The sequence below is a fragment of the Camelus dromedarius genome, unplaced genomic scaffold (assembly GCF_036321535.1).
Source record: "Camelus dromedarius isolate mCamDro1 unplaced genomic scaffold, mCamDro1.pat HAP1_SCAFFOLD_31, whole genome shotgun sequence".
Lineage (NCBI taxonomy): Eukaryota > Metazoa > Chordata > Mammalia > Artiodactyla > Camelidae > Camelus > Camelus dromedarius.
In genome coordinates, this window is record NW_026989830.1 from 926,608 (window position 1) to 936,042 (window position 9,435).

A 9,435-nucleotide genomic window follows, 5' to 3' on the forward strand; every position below is an offset into this window, starting at 1 on the left:
GTCAATTCAAAACCTTTAAAGCTTTGCTGTCAATAGGACTGTGTGCCTTCTATCCCTAATTCTACTCCTCCTGACCCAGGACGCGGTCTCCACAGCTGATGATCCATGAGACACTGGATTCTTGGTCCCATGGCTCTGTGTGTTCTGGGACTTCTGGGGACTTCAGCACTGTTTTAGGGGCTTTGGGTCCCACCTCTTCATAGCATTGCTGAGATGAGATCTGTGGGTTCACCCTCATTCTTGACTGTATGGTGCATTTTTTCTAGAACCAACACACGCCACCGTGGCAGCACTACTTTGAACACGTGCTGGGGCAGCGTGTGCTTGTCAGTTCTTGGGTTTAAATTTTCTGTTCTAATTTCTATAATGAGGTATATTGACAGATACACTCCATTTAAACAGAAGCTCTGTAGGGTTTTCAGCAACTTCTAAGAACATAAATATTCCTGAAGCAGCTAATCTTCCTCCCAACAAGTGAGGAGCAAGCCGGCAAGTCCTGGGGGCCTGTGGCGGCCAAGCTGTGCAGCCCAGGCTGCTCACCGAGGAACAAGGAGAAAATCTTAAAAACCTACTTCCATGCTGTCTTTCACAGAATCTCAGAAATGAACGTTTTAATATCTAAAGAGGGGTGTTTTTTTAAAATAAATTTTTTTATTTTTTTCCTTTTTCAGTTTTATCAGGTAGAATTTTTACAGTTCAACTTCACATACACATATTGCATGTAAATACATGTATAGAGCATACTGCATTTTTTAGTTTACATATATGTACTAATTATTGTTTCATAAGAACAGATTAGAGCTTTAGATTTTTAAAATTAGTTACCAGAGGAATAAGGACACCTACAAAAGAATAAACAGAATATGGTAATCCAATCACAAAGGACGGTCAGATGTGCTTGCATATATTCAAGAAATCAAAACAATATTTAGTTCATTTGTGGTCTTATTATTATTGCTATTAATTTTAGATTCCCCATAAATGAAGTCATATGGCATTTTTCTTTCTCTTTCCACCCCACTTCACTTAAAATGACAGTCTTCAGGTCCATCCATGTTGCTGCAAATGGCATCTTTTATGGCTGAGTAGTATTCCATTGTATATATGTATCACCTCGTCTTTATCCAGTCATGTGCTGATGGACATTTGTGTTGTTTACATGTTCCTTGTTCTATGTCCCTTCTGGCAACAATTACGGATTTTAAATATTTTCCACCTTAAAATCCTTCCTGAAGGAGATGTGGTAACTGGAATCAAAAACAGTTACAGCACAGGGTTGTTTGTGATGGCCTTGGGGGCTTGGTAGAAAGGTTGGCAGAAAGGATTTCAGATTCTGATCAAATGAGTCCTCCTCTTGTAGCCCTGCTGACCGCCTCTCTCACGGCCTGCCCTACAAGTCTGACCAGTCCCTTCTGTGAATCCTACTGTATTGTGCACAAATTTTGTCCAATTGGTGTCATCCAGTATGGACCTTAAGTGAGGCACCCAAGCTCCTGTGTTGGTTTCTTCCATCAGTCCTTACTTCCTTGGGAGCCAGGACGGTCTCATTGCCCCAAGGATCCCTAATGCCTAGTGAGATGCATGATAAAGCTGGTACTTAATGAGCACATGGGTCAAATGGAAAAACCTGATCAAAAAAAGGCCCTCATTTTTCAGACATGCCTACTTGAGCACATAGGGTAAAATGACATGTCTTCTTGGATTTGCTGTCAAATACTTCAACAAAGGACAAATAAAAGAACAAAGGTCTGAATAAAGGAAATATGGAAAAGTTTGTGAATTCCTTAATCTGGGTGATTGGCTTATTGTACTATACTTACTCATGTATACTTAAGTTAGTTTATAATTTTACTGTCATTAGCTGAATAGCAAGTATTAATGCGTATTAATTGAAATCCTTAGAACTGAACAAACTTACCCCACACAAAATCCTTAATATCCTAGTAGTTTGTCTTTCAGAAATCTTTTCCCACAAAGACAGGAAAAAAGGGAAAGGCAGATCCGTGCAGTATTTCCACGTTGTCAAAAGACCAAAGGCCGATACAAAAGAAGAGATTGTAAAAAAGATAAAGAGGCTGAAATCAATGTCCGGAAAACCTAGCTAACAATCCTAAATGGCCCAACTTAACTAACCTCAGCACTGCTGCATCAAGAATGGGGCAAATAGCACCTAGTGGATTTTTTTTTAATAAATAAATAATAATCCAGTTCCTACCACAGGCAATTATGATAAGACTGAGTATAAGTTCTAACACCAACTAGTGTACAAATCATAATTTCTACTTGATTCAAACTGCTTCTTCTATAAAATTTGAATCTTTTTATTCTTAAGACAGATTTGTGGCCTATGACCTAGTGATAAAATTTTCAACTGGCTTGTATTAAAAAAGGTTCACCATAGTGAGAGTTTATTACATCAAGTATTCCTTTTTGGGAAACCCATGTGCCTTGTCATTCTCTTTCATAAGATTTCCTGTGGAAAATTCAATCCTTCATTCAGGAAATGGCTGAGCAATATATCTCATGGGAAAACCTTCATAAACTGCAACACAAGAAAATGAAAATGACAGTGAGCAGCCCGTGAAGCCGGCAGACATACAGCGCACGGCTGTGTTCCCGCCTCGAATTTCTTTAACCAGCAGGGAAAATGTGCATTTCAAGAAATAGACATAAACAATTTTCAGGACCTGAGCACACAATTTCCCTTTCAGGGTTTAGTGGGCTTCCATTTAATTCTATGAGAAATGTTTAAAACAACAGAACAACAGCTGAGATAGGGTTTAAAGTAACTTTTATGTCTTAGTGAAAATAAAGCCAACTGATAGTTATCATTTTTACTTTATTTGATCTCACTCTCTTACTTTACCTCCCCAACTTCCTCCAGAAAATGATTGTGAACATCCCCTCCTGTGTCAGAAGGCTAAGTAGAAAGTACCAATCAAATGGAGGTGGGCTTTGTTGTTTTATTTTTCAAAACAAACAAGTTTAATTCATGTGATTTAATAATTTACATCAGAAACAAAGTCTACTCAATAAATGGTAGCCAACACATGTCATCATAGCTGCTCATCAGGTTTGGCCCCACGTTACACACTTTTACATGGACATGTGCCATGTGCTGTCATGGGAAATGGTGAGTGGGGACAGGGCCTCTGCTCTCACAGGGCACACAGCCTGGTGGGGAGGTGGTGTTCAATCATTGCCCTTTTTTTTAATATAATTACAAATTATGGGAAATGCTATTTAAAAAGAACAAAATGAGTCAATGAAAGTGAAAAATACAAGGACAGTATTTAGGCTGAGGGAAGACAGGGAACCTCTTTGAAGAGCTGACACTCCACTGAGACCCAAAGGACAACTCCGGTGCTGCAGGTGAAGGGCAGGGACACATTGATAAAGGGCTGATATCCAGAATATACCAAAATCTCTTTAAACTCAACAAGAAGGATGAACAACCTGATTAAAAAATGAGCAAAATTCCTGACACAGATCTCATCAAAGAAAAAATCTAGATGCCAAAGAAGTCTATGGAAAGATGCTCCACAGCATCTGTCATCAAGGGGATGCAGACTGAAACAGCGAGGTACCACTGCACACCTGTCAGAACTGCCAAAACTCTGAACACTGACAGCACCAAATGCTGGTGAGGATGTGGAGCATAAGGAATTCTCATGCATTGCTGGTGGGAATGTAAAATGGCCCAGATACTTTGGAAGACGGTCTGGCAATTTTTTACAAAACTAAACGTACTCCTAACACATGATCCGGCAACTGTGCTCCTTGGTGTTTACTCGACGAAATGGAAACTTATGTCCACACACAAAACTGCATACAGATGTTAATAGCAGCTTTATTCATAATCACCAGAACTCAGAAGCAACTAAGCTGTTCTTCAGTAGGTGAATGGATTAACTGTGGTCCAGCCAGAAAATGGACTATTATTTGGTGCTAAAATGAAATGAGTTATCAAGGCATGGAAAGACATGGAGGAACCTTAAATGCATATTACTAAGTGAAAGAAGCCAATCTGGGAAGGTTCCGCAACTGTCTGATTCCAACTGTATGGTGTTCTGGGAAAGGGAAAACCACAGAGACTAAAAGATCAGTGGCTGTCAGAGGCTAGAGGGGAAGGAGCAATGAATGAGGTGCAGCACAGAGCATTTTAAGGTCACTAAGACAGACTACTCTGTATGATGCTGTGACGGTGGATACATGTCATTGCACATATGTCCAAACCCACAGAGTGCACACCACCAAGTGTAAATCCTAGTGTTAAGTCTGGGCTCTGGGTGATGATGACGTGTCAGTGCAGGTTCACCCATTGTCGCAAATGCATGCTCTGGTGCAGGCGTCAATAGTGAGGAGGCTGTGGGGACAAACTGCAGTTCATACACTGAATCCAGCCCCAGACACCGCTGTTAATAAAGCTCTGTGGGTGTGTGGAATGTCCGGATGCTCTGGCGTCTGAACAGCAGAGCTGAGCAGCTGCACCAGAGATCAGGAGGTTTGCAGACCCTGAAATATTTACTCCCAAGCTCTTGACAGAAAAAGTCTGCTGAGCCCTATTCTAAACGAATCAGAATTCACCCTGATGAGACAGGACAGCAGGGCCCAAACCAGGCATGGTTAATGGGACTGAAGCAATGTTTTAGTTCCAACACCTTTGCTGAAGTCCTGCAGATCCCGCGACAGACTGTAGCCAGGAAGCGTCTGCAGAAGGAGTCGGGAGAAGACCTTCCCGCCAGGCTCTGGGATGCCGGGGGCCGCGCGCTGCACGGGGGCCACCCGCTTGAAGAAGGCGGACTTGCGGTGGAAGCCGATCAACTCATAGAGCTCGGAGAGGATGCTGCACTGCTGAATTCTCTCCTAGGAATGCTGAAGCACAGGGAGAAAAGCAACAAGCATCTGAACGAAACATGTAATGGAAAAAAGACCCGTAAAAAATTTTCCCTTAAAACAGAGACCGAACGACACAGGAAGGAAGAGGAAGGCTGACTTCATGCACTGATGGGACCGGATGCAGAAATGCAGGGAAGCAGCGCTGTGCGGATGCTCCAGACCCCCTCTGGGCCCCACCTTTCCGCGTTCCGCCTCTCCTTTTACTAGAAAGTTCCGTATTCCCTGAAACAGAGGAATCTGCTACCTAAACATGGGACACAGAGAAGGGAAAGAGGAAAAGGACGGGAAAGTAAAGGAACAACAATTCATCTACACCCTAGGGTTTGGGCGGGACTTTCACCAAACACACAACCTCTCAAAGCACAGAGCACACAGTGAGAGGCTGACAGAGTGACTGCGACTTCTGCTCCTTAAACACAAGCAACCTGCCAGCACACGCTGTGCCCGTTACTGAATCATTACAATCATTTCAGAAACTATTACTACCCCAGCTCACAGGCAAGGAAATCTGAATCTCGGGGAGGATTTATTATCATCCTGGACAAATTCCCATGGCCCAGAATTGTCAGAGCCTCCGGCAGACCCTGGACTAAAATGCTCCTCATCACCACGGGCCCTGAGCCTCAGGCTGAGGCCACGTTAGGTCTGCACCGGCCCAGAGCACGAGTCTGTGGGACAGGGAGTGGTCCCATTTGAAGTGCCAGGCCAAGGCCCTCAGGAACATATGTAATGAAACCAAATACCCAAACTCATTTCCAAGCACTTCCCTGTCCGGTAGGACTGCTCAGCACATCTGGCTTATCACCTGTGCACAGGCTGTGCAAGGGGCCCAGACAGTGACGTGACGTCCCCATGGAAGTGGCTCAGAGACCGCTTCATCACAGGACAGACTCTCCCGGCTTCCAACGTTAACTCTCCATTCCATTTCCAACTGGAAAGTAAGTTTAGACTTGTTTTCCTCTCCAGAAACAAAGACAGTGGTAACATCAGCGGGAAACTCAAGACTGAGGAAGAGTCTCCTGGACATTTGGAAGGATAGGCTGGGGAGGGAACAGAGATAGGGATCAGAAAGACCCGTGTTCCAGTCCAAAGTCTGCACATCACTCGCTTTGACAGTTTCCTTATTAATACAGGTGATAAAATCTAATTATGATTGTTTTGAAAACTAAAAGAAATAACGTATGCCACTAGCATAGGTGTAAAATCCTCCATGAGTGTTCCAGAAATGGACGTGACCATGGTTAGATACTGTCTGCCAAGTCTTGTGTGCTAAGCTCACATCAGCCAGCCAGAGATGTGCCAGAGAATGCCTCAACAGCCAGCAGCCTTCTCCAACTTGGAAACTCACAGTGTCTGAAGAACAGGCAGTGGTGGATGCTTTGGGACACTGTGGAGGTAGCACTCCAGTGATGACTTTAAAAAGCTGGGGAGAATTTAGGGGACCATACAGTTCAAATACAGTAAACTCATTCCATGTCTACAAATATTCATCTGTAGCCATGGTTATTCAGAGAGGAAATACATATTCAAACGTACATCATTTTCCCACATAAGTGCATCAAAACAATTTGGAAAGAATGTAACTTTCTTCTCTAGATCACACAGTGGGGATTACAAGGTTTGTATTGACAGCACTACGTGTAAATCATCTGCAAACGTAACTGGGTCCATTATCAGTCATCATCATTTGAAGGGAAGGATGGAAAAGAACAAAGCCTAGCTAATACGCTCCGGTAATTTGTTGGGTTACGATGTCACAGAGGAGACGGACAGCTCAACAAGGAACCACTCTGCCGTGATCACGGAGCCGGGGAACGGGATGGGCGGCAAGATGTATGGCGCAGCCGTAGCTGTGCCCGCCCTTCTAGGCAGGTACCCAGTCACTTTGACAAGGTGTCAAAAGTGTATGCCCACGTCCTCATCACCTGTCATGCATTAAAGAGAAATGGAAACCTATTAACGGCCAATAACCTCGGTGGGTACACCGTCCAAAGAGCAACGTCACAGTTTGACAACTGGCCATCCCGGTTCCCTGGGCTTCATTCTTGGAGAACCTTAAAAACCACTCCTCTGTCCTCAAGAAGTGCTGCCTACTTGTCCTATCTTTGGCTCAGGGATACAGCACGTTCACGTGGACTTTAATGTCTGCACAGATTTGACTGTCTTTCTCCAGGTTCACTTGTCCATTCTGAAGAGGCCTGAGTTAAGTCCAAACTCCATAAGATCAATTCCCTCCAGTGACAACTCAACGAGCCTGCAATTACAAACCAACTGAACAGGACTGTCCTCAGCTAAAAATGTCACCCGCCCTTCACTGCTTTCTTAATCTCCTGTCCTGGCTAATTGCAACAGTCTAACACCACCCTCCACCAAGTTCCCCAACTATGTCAAATAGAAAGTAAGGTCCATAAAAGAGGTGACAACTCCATAGTCACATCTGAATTCCTAGCATATATTAATGTCAATAAATAGAACTATGATTATGGCTTCTTTCCTTTAAAACCTTTCTGGTTATTTAAATGAGACCATGGAAGGGAGGTGTTTGGGTCCAGTATCTTGATCCAGAAGACTCTGGAGACATTTTTCTAAATGGCTGCCCACTGATTCATTCAAAACACAACTTCTCTTTCCAGGAGGAGCTGTGATTTTCTGCCAGGAGTTTGTTGTCAGTCTCATGCCAGAACAGATTTAAACTAAATACTTACATTGGATATGTTATTTTTCCCCGCTTCCAAAAAAATTGACTTTCCTTACTTCCTTGACTTGAGGAATGCTTTTTTACTTTTCTTTCTAATTCACCCTTTTATAAAGCAGGATTCTCAGGATGTGCTTGGCCTTACATAAGAACAGCCATCCAACTCCCAGTGTGAGAGGCCTGGGGCTCACCTCCTGCCCTCCTGTCAAGGCAACTGAAACTCAGTTCAGGAGCCAACTGGCCCCCAGGGCTTCTAAGGCTCGTGTATCTCCCAGAATCCCTGCTTTCTGGTTGACTTGGCTTCTGAGGATTTCCCCTCACTTTCTTGACAATTAGCTGTGCAGCTTGAAAGATGAGGAAGGAAGGTCTTATTTCTTAATCAGCATTTTAAGGAACTTATGTAATGAAGGTTTTCAAGAGTTTCTAGAACCCTCCATTGCCGAGACAGAAAACACACTAGATATATTCTAAATCTAGCTATCATGTGCATTTTTTATTTGCTTTTGTTTTCTTAACTGCTAACAGACATTTTTGAATTAAAAAATAAAATAAGGCCCCAAATAGGATAGAACATTGAAGAGGAAACAAAATTAAAGGGCAAAGACAGAAAAATGATAAGTACTCTACAAAGTTAATAGAAAAAATACACTATGGATCAGATCAGCAGTTCTCAGTACAGCTAATTGAAACCTGACCATGAGGTAAAATGTCTCTCCTGTCAGGAGACGGTCAACAGAAAACAGAATTAAATCAACAAACTAAAATTCTAAGTCTGGCGAAGTAGAGAAGTCTACCAGCTAAATGTGTTTTCTTCTGGAAAAGAGGGAGACTCACAAGATCTTTTCTGTGGAGCCTGAGCCCAGGTGAGGATGGTGAATTGAGCTCTGTAAGTACCCAATTAGCAAAGTGAGTGATGAATAAAGAGACGTGAGCTTTGATGACAGAGATGATACTACTATTCACTTGTCCTGTAAGTATGTCTTCACGTTCAATGATCAATACCTCGGCGTCCTCAGGGATTGAGATTATAGGAAAATGCACAGCCCGGGCCTAGACCTCCTCTGTGATTGTGGCACTGCACTTAGATGTTTCAAGGGCACCACCAACTCCACCCTCTGCCTCTCCCAGCTCAGTCCCATCACTCACAGATGTGACTGGACCCCTCCTTCAGGGCCCAATTTCCTCAGTCAATGAGTCACACCACCCACACCTCACCTACAAAGTTCTCACTGGCACTCCCTCAGCACTGACTGTGTGCTGGGGACCACGCTGCACATTGTGCACACGTTATCTCACTGGATCTCCACAGAAGTCCTGGGAAGTCGGTATATCACTGCTTCAAGTAATAAGATAAATTGTTTCACTTCCTTGAGTGCGTCATCCAAAGTGACACGGCTACTGAGCCACAAACCTGGGACTGAAAACCATTTGAAAATTGAACACTGCTACACCTCATAGCCACCCTACTCTGACTTATCACATCACCTCCTGCCGAGCCTTCTAAATGTTTCTAAGCATTCTACAAGACAAAAGTGATCTACGAGAGCACCCCTCTCCCCTACTTAAATTCTGACAATGACGTTCCACTTCCCTTAGGAGAAAGCCCCACCGGGCCTGAGCACAGCCCAACGGCCCGGCATCCGCGTTCCCTGCCCGGCCGCGCCGCCTCACCCACCACGCAGTGCTACACGTGCCGTGTCCAGGACAGGGATGCTGACTCCGTACAACCCGGGGCTCGTCTTACTCAAACAATGATCAACCTCTTCAGTGCTGACTCTCAGAAAAATGTTTTCTCTGGATGAATCAGTATCTTTTTCCTTACAACTTCCCATCATTGATAA

The 9,435-nt window shown here is 43.7% G+C and overlaps 1 long non-coding RNA gene across 1 annotated transcript; it reads right to left on the minus strand.

Moving 5' to 3' along the window:
* Positions 1-2,943: 2,943 nt before the first annotated feature.
* Positions 2,944-8,216, minus strand: LOC135320879 (uncharacterized). Its single transcript, XR_010380219.1, has 2 exons — positions 5,705-8,216; positions 2,944-4,875 (listed from the first exon to the last, which is right to left on the minus strand). It is a non-coding gene; the product is annotated as an uncharacterized LOC135320879 (long non-coding RNA).
* Positions 8,217-9,435: the final 1,219 nt, after the last annotated feature.